Raw genomic sequence first — 18,752 nt, 5'->3', positions numbered from 1 at the left:
TCACATCACAGTGAAGCAATAGTAACCAGCCTAGGTAACTTAAACAGAGAGGGATTTAATATAAGGAATTCACTGCTTACAAAAAATGGGAAGCCTTTGGAATGGGTCTCCCTTAATGACCCTCAGAACTATATAATACTGATATAATCAGGAAAGTGGGGAACCAGGAGGTTGCCACTGAAACTGTTGAAATTATATAGCACCAGAGCAGTGATCCAGGAGTCAGGAAATTGGAATAAAGATGCTGGAACCTTGCATCTGCCTTGTGACACATAGAAAGTTGGTGATTGGACACCATAGCTCCAAGCCAGCTGCCATTGCCTCTTCCTTTTGATGCTGCCAGCCTTGTTTGCCAGCAGTGGCAGTTAAAACATTAAAAGTTTGTCCTCCTCTTCACTTCCACCTCCCAAATCTCATGGGAATATATAAAACCTATATCTGGCATAATCTTATATGTCTCCAGAACCCTAACTGCAACAGAATCGGGAAAGGTGGATAAGTTTTTCTAAGCAGTCTACGTTATAGAGAGGGTATCATGAGGCTGAGTTAGCCAATTCAAGTATCCATCACATACAGTGTTGGCTACATAGTGGGAGCTCATTCTCCTCTCTTTTTCTGTAAAGACTCAAAAACAAGAGCTTAAAGGAAATTCTGTGCCTTGATATGGTTTGGGGAATTGTGGCAAAGATAGGACCTCCTCTCCTGGATCAGTTTTGTAGAGTTTTGGAAATAGATGATAGTGGCAGGAACAGTAGTGCTCACCGCATCCATTTGTTCCTCTGAATTTCCAGGTTTCTTATAGTTATGTTGGGCCTTGTGACTAATTCTGTCTAATGAAATATGAGCAGAAATGATGTGCACACTTCTGGGCTGAGGCTGTGATGGGCACATGTGTTCTTGGAGATACAAGTACAAGATGGGGGAGCTTCCTGAGTGACTCCATGAGCAGATCCCCACCTTACCCACCTGGGACCCTTTATGGACATATAGCATGTTATTTTCATAAAGTTTGGTTATGTGGGATGACTGAGATACCAGGATCATTTGATACCACATTAAACCTATCCCATCATGACTAATGCGATCATCCGTAAATGCGCTAACCAGTCAGTCAAGCTGATTAATATTTACTGGAAGACACCCGTGTTTCTCCTGAAGCTAGGAGTCTTCAGCAAATGAAATTTTCTCTTTCCCACTTTATATAGTTTTTAATTTAGAACGCAAAAACAACCATATTGCTTTTTTTTTTTTTTTTAGTGAATGAGCATGACTTAGCAAGTGAATGAGCATGACTTAGAGTTACCAGATGAAGGACCATCGGGCCTTTTCACACTCAGAACATGTGAAAAGCATCCTTTGTTGTTGCAATTATAGCTGTTGCTTTTGGGGACTGTTATTACTTGTGGCCAAGGCTCTTTCCCTCAGGGGCTAGAGGACACCTGTTTGGTCAATGAAGAACAGACTTGAAAACACTTTCCTCTCTAATTTACCTTTGCCCCTTTACCCATTCTCTCAAGTTTTCATCTATATTAGCTTCTCTACAATAATTCTCAGGCTTCTTTTTTTTAATCTTGTCACTGCATAATTGATGTGAAAATAAAGTGAGATAATGTATGTTAAAGTAGTTCACAATCTATAAAGATATACGAATGTAAGAGAAAAACATACCTCACTGAAGATGTCTATATCTCATCACCCCTTCATCAAGGCCCAAAGAAACCCAAAACTTCCCCAGCTTGAGTCTCCATGTATCACCCTTTTACAGCTGTTACAATGTGAAGGTTTTACATTTATTTGTGTCTTTATTTGATTAACATCTGACTCTTCCCCTAGCTCCCTGAGTTCACTGGCCATGTTTGCTTTTGCTCATCAGTGACTGGCTCAGGGCAGGTACTGAATAAATAGTCATTGGGTGTATATATGTAGGGATATATGGATGAATGGATTGATGAACGGAAGAGAGAAAAAGAACACAAGAAAGACCCAGGAGATAGGAAAGCGCTTCTCAACTTTCCTCTCCAGCATTTCTGTAGTCTGCAGGTTACCATCGATGGGCCAAACAGATGTCTAGAATTTCTTCAGCTATGATCTTTATGGTACCTTGTAAGTTCCCCAAGGTACTTCTGGTTCCCAGATGGAAAAATTCTTCCTTACAATGATTGCCTCAGTCAGTATGTTAGATTGCAAAAACCATGAGGCACCATTTATGAGAGGAAAACTACCCTCCAGTTATGACCAAAGGGCAGAGAATTCATTTTTTTCAAGGGAACCTCGGTTGACCTCTGTTGGCCTCTTTGTAAGAGTTGGATAGCTTTAATATTGTACCTTCCCTATTTCCATGTAGCCAGTGCTCTAATTGCATGTTGTAACCCTTCAGCTTAGAATTACTTGTCCCGAAGAGCCATGAACTTGGGCCCAGAGGACTGGTGGGGGGAAGGACTGGACTAAAGACTGGCCTTGGGAAGTCAGTGTCCCTCCTCTTCCAGGAGGTCCTGGAGCTAATCAGTCCCAATGGAGCCAGAGGACCCTAGCTCCAGGCATTCTGGGAATCAGACGGAGTTTGTGCCACTCCAGGTGATGCAGCTGTCCCTCCATTGCCCTACGTAACCCAGGCAGAGAGGATGGCTTCCAACCACAGGAAATCAAAATCCAGCCTGCAGACAGATGTCATTCAAGGTCCACCCAGGAAAACAGACTACTCTGGGCATTTTAAACAGAGGCAATGAAAGGCAGGAAATTGGTTATACTGGTGAAGGAAGAGCTGAGAAGCCAACAGGGGTGATATGACCACCCAGAGCTGAGCAAGCTCTCTTAGACTGAAGGGACAAAGTAGGGAGGGGGTGTACCAGCATCCAGGGCACAGGGCCACTCGTATGGGGAGGGAGAGAGTCACTGATTAAGCATACAGATTCCTGGGCCTATCCCAGACCCACAGAACTGGAACCTCCAGAAAAAGAGCATACAAATCTGCAGTTTTAACACATTTTCTTGGCATGTCTAATCATTGGTTAAGTATAGAAAATCCTCTTTTGAAATAATCAAACAAAAGCAAAAATCCCCAAATATAAAACTTGATCCAGTAGACTTGAGATCAAATACTGGTTGTGCCGGGATTCACTAGTTTATAGCCTCGGGCATATTTGGGCCTCAGGCTCCTTATCTGTAGAATGGTAGTAATGATGTCAGCTACATTGTAGGGTTTCTAAAAATGGAAAGAACATATGTACATGAACCCTGAATGTGGCAGAGCTGCTAGGAGGCAGATCTGGGACTTGAATCCAGAACTTTCTAGTCCGTGTTCACCATGAACTTTCCATTGAAATCTGTCTTCTTTTTGACTTCACAGAGGTGTCTACGTCGGAATTCTTTAAAGAATTTCTTAGGTGTCTCCAAAGAATTATAAATTTGATTCTATTCACAAAGCTGTAATACATGCCTACTTAGCAGAAAGTACTCAGTGAATAGAGCAGTGTGTTATTCGACACCTTGCTGACGTCTTCCACCTAGAACCACCTATTCACCTCCCTACCCACTGACTCCTAACAGATGGACTTCATAAACTCCGGTCATTCTTTAGTCATCACACCAGGGGAGATATCACCTACTCTGGGAAGTCTTTGCTGTCTCCCTCTCTCAAGACAGAATCATTGCTATTATTATCCCGAGGAACCCTGGCTATCATTTTTACAGCACTTACTGTATTAAGAGCAAGGCAGTAAGTGACAGAACTGGGTTTGAGCCCAGCCCTTTTATTCCAAAGCTCATATGGCATAGAACCATAACTTCACATACTCTCTCTCTCTCTGTCTTCAACCCCCTTCTAAAGTTGCCCTACGCAGACGTAGAGAATGGACTTGAGGACACGGGGAGGGGGAAGGGTAAGCTGGGACAAAGTGAGAGTGGCATGGACATATATACACTACCAAATGTAAAATAGATAGCTAGTGGGAAGCAGCTGCATAGCACAGGGAGATCAGCTCGGTGCTTTGTGACCACCTAGAGGGATGGGATAGGGAGGGTGGGAGGGAGATGCAGGAGGGAGGAGATATGGGGATATATGTATATGTATAGCTGATTCACTTTATTATAAAGCAGAAACTAACACACCATTGTAAAGCAATTATACTCCAATAAAGATGTTTAAAAAATAAATTAAAACTGAAAAAATAAATAAATAAAAATTTAAAAATAAAATGTTAAAAAAAAAAAAGTTGCCCTAACCATTCTGGATGGGGGAAAGGGGGGAAAGCCTATTTCCTCCACTGAGCTCTGACCTTCTAGTCATCCATTCCAGAGCAAAACCCCATGTTCCATTCATTTTTGTGTCCTAGCACAATGCATGATTTATAATAGAGCAGAGGTCAAAGTATGGTCCCAGACAGCAACATCAGCGTCACCTAGGAATGTATTAGAAATGCAGATTCTTGGAAGTCTGAGGGTGGGATCAAGCCAACTCTATTCTAACAAGCCCTACAGATGACTCAGATGCACAGTCATCTGAAAGATGCACACTCCCTCCTACCTGCTCTCCAAAACACAGGTTCTCAGCCCTCTGTGTACTCTTAACAACCATTGCTTAAGCAGCTTTATAGCATGTGTGGCATCTTGTTATCATTGCCTGATTCTCTCTGTGAACTGATTTCTTAGTGCAGGTGTTTGATCTAGTGCATACTTAACTAGCCAGTACCTTATTCAGTGCCTGAGCCCTGGTAGGTGCTCAGTACATGTCTGCCAATAGAAGGGGTGAATTCATGAAGACAGGGAAGCTAGACCCATGCTTTCAAGAACATGATACATTTTTAAGAGCTGGAAGGAACTTTAGAGAACAATTCATACTAAACTGAAGCCCAGCTGAGGAGGGTTCCCAGGTTACAGCAGTGACTTAGTGGTAAAATAAGACATGAATGATGTCTTGATGTCTTCGAGCTCCTTGCTGTTCAAAGTACGATACAGAGACACCAGCAGCAGTGCATCACCTGTGGGTTTGTGAGAAACGCCACGTCTCAGGCACCCCCTCCAGACCTGTTATACCAGAACCTGCATTTTACTATGATTCGTCTCACTACAGTTTGAGAGGCATTTTCATTTTGACTCAATCACTGAGCTTTCACCAAATTAATCTCTCATCCTTTGGTTGACTGTCCTTGTTTTTGTTTTCTAAAGATGAAATTCAATTTCCTAGTGAATCCACGTATGTGAGGAATTTATTAAGGAGGGGATGGTGGTGGTGAAATTAATTAAATTCACTCAGTGCCTTGGAAATAAAGCTTTAACAAATGATCAGAAAAAGTTCCTTCAGTGCAGATGGGACGACTGATTTCTCGTTTAGAACAGCACCCAACCTGGCTCAGATCCAGGCAAAATGTCAGCTGCTCCAGCTCATGAAAGGTCAACATATTGTTTCAAACAACTTTTATGAAATGCTCATCTTGGACTTCCCTGGTGGTGCAGTGGTTAAGAATCCACTTGCCACTCAGTGGTTAAGAATCTGCCTGCCGGGCTTCCCTGGTGGCGCAGTGGTTGAGAGTCCGCCTGCCGATGCAGGGGACGTGGGTTCGTGCCCCGGTCCGGGAAGACCCCACATGCCGCGGAGCGGCTGGGCCCGTGAGCCATGGCCGCTGAGCCTGTGCGTCTGGAGCCTGTGCTCCGCAATGGGAGAGGCCACAACAGTGAGAGGCCCGCGTACCGCAAAAAAAAAAAAAAAAAAGAATCTGCCTGCCAATGCAGGGGACACGGGTTCGAGCCCTGGTCCAGGAAGATCCCACATGCCACGGAGCAGCTAAACTAAGCCTGTGTGCCACAACTACTGAGCCAGAGTGCCACAACTACCGAAACCCGCATACCTAGAGCCCATGCTCCACAACAAGAGAAGCCACTGCAATGAGAAGCCCGTGCGTCGCAAGGCAGAGTAGCCCCTGCTTGCCGCAACTAGAGAAAGCCTGCGTGCAGCAATGAAGGCCAAACGCAGCCAAAAATAAATTAATTAATTTAAAAAAAAAAGCCAGTTGCTGTTTTAAAAAAAGGAAAGAAATGCTCATCTCAAAATTGGAAGCACTATGAAGATGGTTATATGTAAGCCAACACCTCAATGTCATCAACCTTGTACCCTTACTCCAGCCTGCTTTGTTCCCACAGGATCTAAGGTGGAACCATTTGAGGCTTTGTTTTCTCCCATCTGAAGTAGAGCCAACTTTCTGTTATGGTTATGGCAATAGAATAACAGTGTGAAACAGGGAAGCTCATTAGCATAAAATATTTCCCTCTAGAGTTTCAACTTCTGCCCCTAAGTCTAAGCCTAAGGGCTGCTTACAATTAGTAAAATCGTGTGACTTGAGTTCCTTATTTCCTCTAGCTGTCCAGGATGCAAAATGAGTGATGGTGTTGGCAGGCACGAGAACAAAGGAGGGAGTATTAAAAGCATGGGTCATACCCAAGTCCTATAATTGGTTCCTTTCAAAGTTATTTGCTGTATACCATACAATACCATACTAATCAAAATCTCAGCAGGGTTTTCTATAGAAATTGACAAACTGATTAAAAAATTCGTATGGAAATGCAAAGGACCCAGAATAGCCAAGCAGTTTCAAAGAAAACAAAGTGAGACGACTAACACCACCTCTTTCAAGCATTTTTATAAAGTTACATGATCAAAACAGTGGGGTACTAACTTCAAGATAGATGACTTGATCAATGGAAAATAATAGGGGTCCAGAAAAAGACTCATACGTAGACGAACAACTGATTTTCAAGAGAAATGCAAAAGTAATGGAGAAAGGATAGTCTTTTTAGTGAGTGGTGCTGTAAAAATGGCATGTCCAAATGCGAAAAAAACCTTCGCTCCGTACCTTACACAGTATATAAAATTAGTTCAAATGTATCATCAACTTAAATGTAAAACTTAAAACTATAGAACTTCTAACAAAATAAGGGAAGACTTTTGTGAATTTGGGTTGGGCAAAGGTCCCATATATGGCACCAAGAGTGCAATCCATAAAGACTGATAAATCGGATTTCATTCAAATGAAAAACCTATTCGTAAGAGAATGAAAACACAAGAAAATATTTGCAGAGTAATACTTGATAAAGGACTTGTATCCAGAACAATGTATTAAAAACTCTCTAAATTTAATAATAAAAAAGGAATAATGCAGTTTTTTAAGAGCAAAAATGTATACAGACACTTCACCATAGAAGATAGATGGATAGGAAATAAGCACATAAAAAGATGTTCTACATCATTAGTCATTACAGACATGCAAATTAAAACCACAAATGAAATAACACTACACACATTAATCTGGCTAAAACTGAAAAGACTGATCATACCAAGTGTTGACAAGGGTTTGAAGGAATTGGAACCTCCATACACTGCTGATTGGAAATGAAAAATTGTTACAAGCACTTTGAAATGCAGTTTGTCAATTCCTTAAAATGTTAAACACACGTCTATCATATGAACCAGCAATTTCACTGCTAGCTGTTTACCCAAGAGAAATGAAAGCATGTGTCCATAAAAAACCACAGTTGTTCATAGCAGCATTATTTGTAATAACCAAAAACTATAAACAACGCACATGTCCATCAAAAGGTGGTGGATAAACAAACAGTGGTATATTCATACAATGGATTACTGCTTGGCAATAAAAGGGAATGAACTATTGACACATGCTACAACATTGTATGAATCTCAAAATAATTGTGCTGTGTGGAAGTCAGATAAAAAGGAATATATACTGTATGATTCCATATATTAAAATCCTACATAATGCAAACTAAGCTATAGTAAGAGAAATGGAGGGAAGAAGAGCCATGGAGGGTATACATGTGTCTAAATCTTGTACACTGAAAATTATGTGCAGTTTATGGGGCTTCCCTGGTGGCGCAGTGGTTGAGAGTCCGCCTGCCGATGCAGGGGACACGGGCTTGTGCCCCGGTCCGGGAAGATCCCACATGTTGCGGAGTGGCTGGGCCCGTGAGCCATGGCTGCTGAGCCTGCGGGTCCGGAGCCTGTGCTCTGCAACGGGAGAGGCCACAACAGTGAGAGGCCCACGTACCGCAAAAAAAAATTTTAAAAATTATGTGCAGTTTATTGTATGTCAATTATAACTCAGTAACGCTGTTTAAAAAGAAATGCAGTTATAGAAAGAGTTTCCAATGAACTGGACTGTTTGCTGTTTGAGAATATCCTCTGCTTCTGCGCCTCTCTGTCCCTGGTCGTGGTCCCCCTGTCCCGCAGACTGGAATGCCCTCCATCCATTCTCCACCTGTCAAAATCCACTTACTCCATAAGCCCCATCTCAAATGCCTTTGTCTTCCAGAAGTATTTCCTGATCCTTGCCATCTAGCAGCTTTCCTTGGATAACCTATGCTTCTTTAATGGCATACCTGTTCTGCCCTATGCTCTGCCGCCACCCTCACTAGGCTGTAAATGGACTACATCCAACTTATCTTTGTATCCCACCATGCCCCACCATGCCTAGAAGACTTCTGTATCCATGTATGGTTTGGTGGACCCATTTCTCCAAAGATACAAGTATTAATTCATAAATCAAATGGTCAGGATAGAATGCTCTTCCACTCTGCTGTAGTTTAACCTTTAGTATGTAAATTGTTCTCTCCTCTGCATTTCTACTGCTGGTACCCCCATAACTGCAGAGATGTCCTAGCTGGTGTCTCTCCCCTCCAGTCCCATCTCCCCAGCATGATCTCCCTAAAATACAGCTTGGTCATGTCACTTGCTGAAATGAAATTCTGTCAGTGGGTCCCCTTCAGCCTCTCTCCCCTGTTTGTCCCTTCACTTTCTTGCCCACATTTCCCCTACACTTCGTCTAAGCCAAGACCCACACAGAGTTTCCATAACGTGCAGTGTGGATTTCCTCTACTGTCCTTTGCTCAGGCTGCCCCTCTCCTTGGGATACTCTTCCCTGGGCTAGCCAACTGACTCCATCAACGATATTCTAACCAGTGTGCTATGTGGCCTTTCCTGGAGGGCAGTCATTGAGTTCTTTTTTTTTTTTTTAATTAATTAATTAATTTATTTATTTATTTTGGCTGTGTTGGGTCTTCTTTGCTGCGTGCGGGCTTTCTCTAGCTGCGGCCAGCGGGGGTTACTCTTTGTTGCGGTGCGCGGGCTTCTCATTGTGGTGGCTTCTCTTGCTGCAGAGCACAGGCTGTAGGTGCGCAGGCTTCAGTAGTTGCAGCACGCGTCCTTAGTAGTTGTGGCGCACGGGCTTAGTTGTTCCCCAGCATGTGGGATCTTCCCGGACCAGGGATTGAACCCGTGTCTCCCGCATTGGCAGGCAGATTCTCCAACCACTGTGCCACCAGGGAAGCCCAGTCATTGAGTTCTTTGTCTGCCACTACCCACTCCCCCCTCACCTTTCAGTCCCTGCAGACAATAAGCTCCTCGAAAGCCATGGCCATATTGTCAGACTCAGTGTCCCTAGCACCTAGCAGACTACCTGGCAGAGAGCAGACCTTCAATAAATCTTTTTGAATGAATGATTCAAACATGATTAAGGTTATATGTACTTGCGCCAGCCTCAAATCTGTCTTCTTTCGGTTTCTTTTTTTGGAGGAAGTATATTGAAGTCTCGGTAAAAGCAGTCTGGGCTAATTGATAAGCAGTCCTCATGCAGATTGCCCGAGGGTACAAAGCTGGATATAAAGTTTAATCAGTTGCCTTGAACATCTGGAGGGAACAAATGTTTGGAATGCCTTGAGGCAGAGGCAAGTCTCCCTGGCAGCAGCCATAGAAGTCACTGCATTCTTTTCTCCCCTCCAAGGCCTGCCCCCTCCCACATGTCACCCACCCCAGTCCCCGGCACCTCCCCTACCCCATGCACTCCCATGCCAAGAAGTAGAGAGCTTTGAGTTAATTCCTTCATTTGTAACAATTTTCCAGTTCCACTATTTTAACATATATTTTCTTTAAAAAAAAAAAAAAAAGCAAATGAAGTCAAAACAAAATCAAACAAATCTAACCCACAGCCTTGCTGCTTCACAGAGAAACTGACTCTCTCCACCTTGTTTCACACCTTGGCATTTACTGTAAGAATGAGGAAGATTGAATTTCGTGTAGCGTGACCTTTTGAAACTCAGGACGGTCCTTTGCATTATTCTGATTTTCACCCTCTCTTGCAACCAGTACAGAATTGCATGACAATTTAAAACTTGTCTAGATAGTTCAGATATAGATTTTTTTAAATAGCAATTTTGTGGGTAGCTGATTCATTTGTTCGTGCTTGTTTAAATCCTTCATGTAATGAAAATGCTGATTGCTATCTACAAAAGAGGTGAAAGTGTCTTTGAGCAAAGCCTTCACAGAGAAAATAATTATGAAGCTGTCATTTCCATAAATACCTTGACAGTGAAATATCTACAAAATACTATAGTGAGTGTTTCAAACACAGAAAGAGCTACTAGCCTCAAATTCAGGATCAACCCTCTGGAAAATGGTAGAGAAAGTTGTTTGGCTCCAGCACACCATGAGTTCTCCATTCTTTCCCTATTCTCTGAACTTGGAACTTAACATGGTTGTTAAGAAGTTGGATTCTAGGGACTTCCCTGGTGGCGCAGTGGTTAAGAACCTGCCTGCCAGTGCAGGAGACACAGGTTCGAGCCCTGGTCGGGGAAGAGCCCACATGCTACAGAGCAACTAAGCCCGTGCGCCACAACTACTGAAGCCCGTGTGCCTAGAGCCCGTGCTCCACAACAAGAGAAGCCACCGCAATGAGAAGCCCGCGCACCGCAACAAAGGGTAGCACCCGCTCGCCGTAACTAGAGAAAGCCCACATGCAGCAATGAAGACCCAATGCGGCCAAAAATAAATTTTTATAATAAAAAGAAGTTGGATTCGAGGCTCAGTAATATTGATACTACTGCCTGTAAGTGTGACCTTGGCTAAATCACTTCTCCTCTTCCAGAAGTTAGGGTTTTGTTGGTTTTTTTTAATCTTTAAAACTAGTGGTTGGCTTAAATGACCTCTAACTTCCTTCTGGATTGCTAATTCTGTCTTTGATCACTCATTCATTCATACATTAAACTACGATAATTTTGGTTTCTGCCTTTCTTTATCTTTATCTAGTTCTCTCATGCTAACGAAAATTGCCAATGGTCTTTTCCACTTCCTGAATCCAAATTCCCTGGCAGCTCTAGTCCTTTCAGGTGGTAGAACTTCTTCAAATTTTTCTTGTCCCATCCAGTTTATGTCTCCTCTTCGCCATTCTCTCGGGGCCCTCTTCTCTGCTGGCTGGTGGCTATTAATAATCTTTGTTGAAGGGTTCACGTCTACTAATGGTTTAAGGTGCTGCCTTCCGTAGCTAACACATCTTTATTTATATAGGGGTCATAGATATACAGTAGTGCTTTTGCCCTTATATTCTCCCCTTTTCTTCTCCTCCCTCCTTGTAAGACTTAGTCAAAGTTAAAACTAAATGGATGAGAGATATTTTGGTGCTAGTGAAGTACTCTTCTCTATGTAAGCAGCTGCCAGTTTCACATGGTTAATTATTGCTTAAGTAATTTATAGAGAATTTAACAAAAGATTCTCTGCTCCTTGAACAGATACAAACTCTTCTCTTGTGTTAGGAATTTCTTATGATATTTGAAAACTTAAGAAAGTGTGTATGTTTGTCCAAGATTGCTAGACAGTAATCTTAGTGATTACAGGAACCATATCCGTGTTGAGTTGCCCTTCTCCTCATGTGCCTAATGCCATGTCTAGTAGGTACCAGACACTCAGAAAATGATAAGGAAATAAATGAAAAAGGCATCTCACAATTTTGTAAATGAGGCAGACCCATAAGTCTTACTTTTTCACATGAAACTCTGACATAGAAGAGTTAGATGACATCCACTTCTATTCTTATCTCTCAGAGATAAGCACTTTGAATTAGCATTCCTCGTGGCTTCAATTCTGTGTCATCATTTTACCCTGTTTTACACATTTGCAAGGCTGCCTGCTTTTACATCTAATCCGGGTAAGTCTCACAAGATCACAAATTGATTATTTTAGCCCAAGAAAATCATCTATGGCAAATTGTGTGATAAACATTATAATATGAAATAAAATACAATAAATATTTCTGAGCTGAATGCTATTGCACTTCACCCACGTAAACTAGCCTTCTCGTGGGACATTAAAACATGTTTGACTTTATTTAATGTACCAAGCTTATGACTTAGAACTGAAGACACTTTGTACCATAGAATTAAATTCCATTCTTCAAGACTAAAAAGGTTAATTTCTAGTAAGGGAAAAAATAAAAATGTCAGTGCAGGCAGTGATAGAACTTTATCTGGAAAGGGAGTTACTATAGAGATGAGACAATCTTTTACTAGTAGACAGAGCCATCCATTCACTTAGCCCAACCAATACTTATGGAATACCCTCCTCCATGTGCCAGACAGTGGGGGTGAAATGAAGATAATTCTGCTATATGTCATACCTTCAAGGAATTTATAGTCTGGTGGGGGAGATAAACTATAAAAGGATAAATCTTGAAAGAAATTATCAGATGACTAAAAATGAGAACTCTCTCCAAGTGTAGGGCAGTAAGGAGCTACATGTCAGAGCTACATGTCAAAATGCTTTCAAGATATTTCTAGAAATATGAAACAGATAGCATGAGTGCTGTCAATCCTCACTGCCATGCCCATGGCAGACAGCAATGTATGATTATGTTACTTCACCTCATTGAGCCTAGAATGAGACCTCTGGCTCCTTCACAAGACATCATTTCAGGAAACCACTACTTTTTAATCAAAGTTGACCTAGAAAGTAGAACTTGTATCCCACCTTAGATATTGCTCCAGCTCCACTATGAAAATTTGGTAACTTACAGTCTGGCTAGCTTTTCTGAAAGGGAGATAATATTGATAACACTTGGAGACTGAATGAGCACCAGGAAAAAAAAGACAGGAGGCATCAAGGATGACTGGGTCATGCAACCTGGATTATTGGGAGGATGCTGATGCTGTGAAGACAGAGTAACCACAGAATACTCTTGGAGAGTAGCTGGTATATGTATATTCTACAAGTATGAAGTTATTACAAGACACCTAAATGAAGATGGAGCATTTATAATGTTTCTTGTCAAATCTGGACTTCGTTTTTTTTTTGTCTTGGTGATTGGCACTGTCATTCATTCAGTTGTATAAGCCAGAAAACTAGGCATCCTAGACTCTTCCCTTTTCCTCACTCCTCATAGCTAATCCATCATGAAGTCCTATCAGTTTTGTTTTCTATACATTTCTAATCCACGTACTTCATGCGATTTCCACCACTAGATATTGTGCGGGACATACTTAGCGTAAAAAATTATTCATTGTTTATCTGAAAATCAAATTTGACTGGGCAGCTTATATTGTTATATGTGAAATCTGGCAACCTTAGCCCAAATAATCTAATTACACAGAAGCAGGCTTCAAATGCTATGCTCTGGATTGAACCATGGGGTGGATTGTTTATTTTGTCAGTATATTGTACTAAGATTCTAGAGACAAATGTATATTTATTTGACCTGCATTGCATCTTGTATATTTACAGGGCTTTAAAAAAAGAAAACTCCAGTTGAGTAAGGTCAAACCACAGAATATTTTGTGAGGTACAGATGAAGTGTGGAGAAGAAGAACAAAACGTTTTCTCTAGTTTGACATTAGCTGTCTCCTCTTCCAAAACTTTGATAACGATATCGCTCCCGTAGGAGAGGCCAAAGTGCTGAAATTCTTCACATATTTTGTAAATTTATGTATTAGTGAAACACTGAAACGAGCCAACGTGAGAGATATTGTCAGGTTCCCTCAGAGCTGAGCAGAATACTATATCATGCATGACCTGTTTTTGAAATGGGGTTTTGTGAAAAAACAGCAGAACACCTTTTTCTGGCTTCTGCTCACACTTGACACATTCCTTAGATGATCTCGTCAGCTCCCATCATGGCAACCATATTCCCAAATCTCCATTCTTAGCTGGGGAGTGTAGTTTTAAGCAACAGAATCAACTCTGGCTGAGGATGTTAGGGTGCTCGCATATCTCCCGGAGTTCAGATAGCCAGGCTAGGAAGTTCAACATCCAGCCACATGGTGAAGGCTGTTCTAGAAGAAATGCCACCGTTGCCATCACTTAACCACCATCCACAGCCCACACAGCTGCCTCAGCTTGCTCCTGTGACAGCTGGCACTGGCCAAGCTCTACCACTGCTGCCATTAAGAGCAGGGTGCCTCCACCACTATACGTGCCAAAGGATGGACCCTGTACTCACCTACTTTCTCACATTGCCTCCTTCAGAATTGCCATTTTGAGTGAGTGGCTCGGTGCCCTAGCGGTGAGGAGGGCTGAGAACTGGAATTCTGGCTTCTACTTTGGGGAAGCTCAACTCAGAGTTTGGAAAACTTTCCAAATACACGGGAAGGGTGTTCAAAAGATATTGAGCAAAGCGTGAAAATTCTTCTCTACTCTTTTAAGCAACAGACCATGCTTTACAAACGTCCTGCTAAATGGAACGTAATGACTGAGACACAAGCCTTGCAGTTAGGTGAACTTGGGTTCCAGTTCTAGCTTTGCCTCTTACTAACTGGGAGATTGGACGAGCCTAGCCCCTCTGAGGCACAATCTTCTCATCTGTGCTGTAGACACATTAATACCATTCCCCTCATAGGACGGTGATAAGGATAAAAGGAGGACGGTGAACTCCTTTGGTGGTGGAGTTTACATCCCACAGGACAAATCCTCATCCTCATTTTGAATATTATTACTGCCATATTTTACCTCTTTCTTTAGTGTTGTCTTTTTCACAGAAGACTGTCTTTTTTCTAGTGAATTGTTTCACTAACGACATATCGCAGAAGGTATGCAAGCATTCACTGTCTTCAACTTTTTTTCTAGTATTTTCTTTCTGATTACATTTCAAAAAGATGAGAAATTGTAGAAAAGCAGAAAAGTAGAAATAAAAATGCCTCGGAATTCCACTATCTAGGGGTAGCCACTGTTAAAGGTCTGCCATGTATGTGTCTGTCGGGAAATTTTTTATCAACCACCAGAGTCACAGATTTGTGGAACAGGAAACAACCATGTGGTTTGCGTTCCCCTTGATTCCCTGTAGTTCTGCAAGTCCACAGGCCACCTTCCTACTCACCACCTTCATCTGTGTTTTCTCCAGCCTCACATCGGAGGGGAAAGGTCACTTGAAACCTTCGTTGCCAGGTTGCAAGTTATGTTTTATTTATTAGTATTGTGTTAGGAGGCTTCAGTTTTGTGTGTCAGCCTTGTGTTTCTAAACAGGGGAAGTAGAGGATGCTGGGAAATATTATCTGGCTCCGTGAGAGCCTTTGAGAGAGTGAGAGGGGAAGAAAATGACTCTTTTAGTGTGAGGTTTGCCAAATGATCTCTGAGAAGCTGTGATATCATTCATAGGCCTTGCCAGGCTGCATGGAAACGGCTCATCTTGGCAGACATCTAGAGTGAGCATATAATTCCTCGGGGTTGGTATGGGCCTTTATCAGAAATAGTTCCATAGGCAGTATTTACATAACTGTGGTGGAGTGTGAGAATAAACACAGCTGTGGCATTGCCCTAAATATTTCTATTCAGTAGGGAATTAAAAGAGAACTTTATCGCTGAATAAAGATAAACACAATTCATCAAGCAGTGGTCAGTTCAACTGGGGAACAAAACAGGAGTTAGAAAAGACTGGCCTGCTGAAAATAGCTCCAGTCAGCCAGCCTGACTTTATTGCTCCTTCCCTCCCTCCCTCCTTCCTCCTCCCCCAGTTCCAGAAATGTAGAAATCATCAGCTCTCAAAGAAGTTGTCTAGATTTTTTTTTTTTACACCAAGAGGAAGTGGAAGCCCCTCAGTCTGTTTACTGCGTATAGACCTACTGTGAGCCAGTATGCTTCCGGGTGCTTTATCTATGCGTCTCATTTTAGAAGCCTTCCCTTTTTTTTCGGGTTGTAGAATTGAATGTGAGTAGGGAGTAAGATTATTTTGCCAAGGAGACGATTTTTTAATACCAACATGTGTTGGAATGGAAGCAGGATTGCCACAGCTTTAAGTGGTCTGCATCTTACAGGTTCCTTTCAGCATTCACATATATATAGGGTGCTGGCGATATTCTGTTTCTTGTTCTGGTAGTGGTTCAATGGGTGTTTGCTTTGTAATAAAACACTGAGCTATACAAGATAAAACCACGGTAAAATACCGTGTTTTAACTGAACAGAGGATAGCAGCTGAGTTTTCCAAGTTTCTCTATAATAATTTCATTTTCAATTTCTTAAATTTCCAAACATTATTCGTTTACAAGAAGATGTGCATGTATATAAATGTAACAAGTAGCAAGTAAATAACATAAACATGAATAGTAATAGAAACCCAGGAAAAATTAACTTTAAATATTTTATGAAGACCATCTTGAAGACAGGAAGAAAAAGTAGTTAAGGACTCTTTTCTTTGAAAGTGACAGACACTCAACTCAAACTACTTAAATGAAAAAGGGAAACCAGGAAGTTCAAGGGGGTGACTCCAACTACAGGCCTGGGTGGATGGAGTGATTCACATGATGTCATGAAAAATCTGTCTTGGCTCTAAGCATCATATATTTTAAACATTAGTGCAGTCCCAGGTCAGCTATGCACAGGAAGATAGTTCCATGGTTTATTAGTTTTTTAGGACTGCAGGAACAAAGTGAGCACAGACTGAAAGCTTAAAAGAAAAGAATTTTATATATTCTCTCTCAGTTTTGGAGGCCAGAAGTGTGAAATCAAGGAATTGGCAGGGTTGGTCCCTTCCCGAGGCTGTGAGGGAGAAACCGTTCCAGGCCATCCTTGGCGTTCCTTGGCCTTGCGATGCTTGACTCCAGTCTCTGCTTGCATCGTCACCAGGCCTTCGTCTCTGTGTCTCTGTGTATCTTTTCTGTCTCTTCTACTGAGACTGTCATTGGATTTAGGACCCATCCTAATCCAGTGCGTAGATTAATAAAATAAGCATCTCATTATCATCCTTCCTTTCATTACTTCTGCAAAGATTCTATTTTCAAATCAGTCACATTTGAGTTTCTGGATAGGCATGAATTGGGGGAGGTACTATGCAACCATCTACACATGGTGAGCTTCTTGGGGGCAGGGACCATGCATTCTGCTTTTCTCTGCAGCACCCAACACACATGTGAGTGTCTGGAAGACTCACCAGTACTCACAGCATATTTTCTGTGTGCATGGGTAAAGAAATCGCTGCATGTTCCCAACTCCATTTTGTAACCCAAGAGATTTACTGGGATTTTCTGTTTTAATAGGCATGACTGTCTCTTTACTAATAGTGTAGCTAAGAGAGAGCTAACTTGCTTATATGTGCCCATGGGTCCAGATAATATAAAAGCATTGCGTCCACTAATACAGTTTCTTTTTCCAGTAACTCAGACAACAACACAGTCTTAAAATGCCCAAAGCTTAAATGACAACCGCTAACATCGGGATTTACCAGTCACGAAGCACATTCACAGTTATTATCTCATTTGGTTCCTCAGTAATAACCCCATGAAGGTTATTATTATCACTTTCATTATAATGATCATTATCACTTTCATCCTCATCATCATCATCCCTGTTTGATAGGAATAAAGAAACTCAAGGCTCATAGAAACTGTGACCTATTTGTGATCTGTGTATGATTCAGGACTTGTAGTTGTGTTTGAAAATTACACAGCTCAAACTGGCTTCTGCAGAAGGGGAACATGGAAGAAAATACAAGGATATGCTGAGTGTCAGGTACGGCTGGATCCAGGTCTCTCATCTTTGAGCTCTGCTTTCCTCTGTATTGGCTTCATCTGCAGGCAGACCACCCCTCTTGATGGCCAGATGGCCATCAGCAGATCCATGATTATAACTGTTCCCTCTGTATATATGATGAGAGAAAAACATCATCTTAACAGTGACTCCTGAAGAAATCCTGGGCCTGGCTCTCCTTGGCCAAATTGCATCACACCTACAACCTTTAACCCATCAAGCCCCCAAATCACATAGACTGAGAATGGAGGTAAAGCCTATTACCAGAAAGGGGGGGAGTAGAAACTGGGCAGACAGAACCATAGATGTCCATAGGAAGCATAGTTTATAAATGACAGAGTTTGGGCTTTGGGACAATGTTGTTTTAACCAACAGGCCAGTCCGGCTCCTCCCCCTCCCCTCCCCTCCCCCCTCCTCCTCTTCTGTTCAAATACAGTGAATACACAGTGGGTACACATGGAACAAAATTCAGAAAATACAGAGTTATACTGTGAAAGTTTCCCTTCTTAAGTGAGTGGGTTTGCTGATTCATTTTGGTTCTAACATTCTGCAAGGATTGATTGTGTTCTCAGTTGCTTGTTGGCATTTGTATTCAGGCGGGCCAATAAGACAGTTTTTATAATGTGGCTGTGTTTTTATGTGGCTTGCAAACATAGTTTGGTGCTATCTCTATTGTGAAGATATGGCTTCGATTACAGAACTTGGCTTTGGGGGACTATTGTACCTCTTCTGTTATTAAATGTGTATATGTTTATGCCTCCATATGTAAAGTCTAGCATAGAACTATTTTTTTTGAAATAAAATTTTTTTTAAATTTTTAAAAAAAGAGAAAGTTTCCCTTCTTATCTTGTCCTGTCACTCAATTTCCCTCCTAACTGAACCTACCTGTACACCTCTCCAGGCATAGTCTCCACATTTACAAACATTTATATGGATCATTTTTACATTAATGATATGATACTGCTCTCACTGT

At 41.8% G+C, this 18,752-nt stretch overlaps 1 protein-coding gene across 3 annotated transcripts in view; it reads left to right on the top strand.

The window, feature by feature from the left end:
* Window positions 1-18,752, top strand: part of SNTB1 (syntrophin beta 1) — a 232,108-nt gene that overhangs the window by 115,687 nt on the left and 97,669 nt on the right. The gene's annotated exons all lie outside the window — the stretch shown is intronic.

Source organism: Orcinus orca, chromosome 17 (assembly GCF_937001465.1).
Source record: "Orcinus orca chromosome 17, mOrcOrc1.1, whole genome shotgun sequence".
NCBI lineage: Eukaryota > Metazoa > Chordata > Mammalia > Artiodactyla > Delphinidae > Orcinus > Orcinus orca.
Note: the sequence above shows the minus strand (reverse complement) of the source record. Positions and strands in the feature narration are given on the sequence as shown.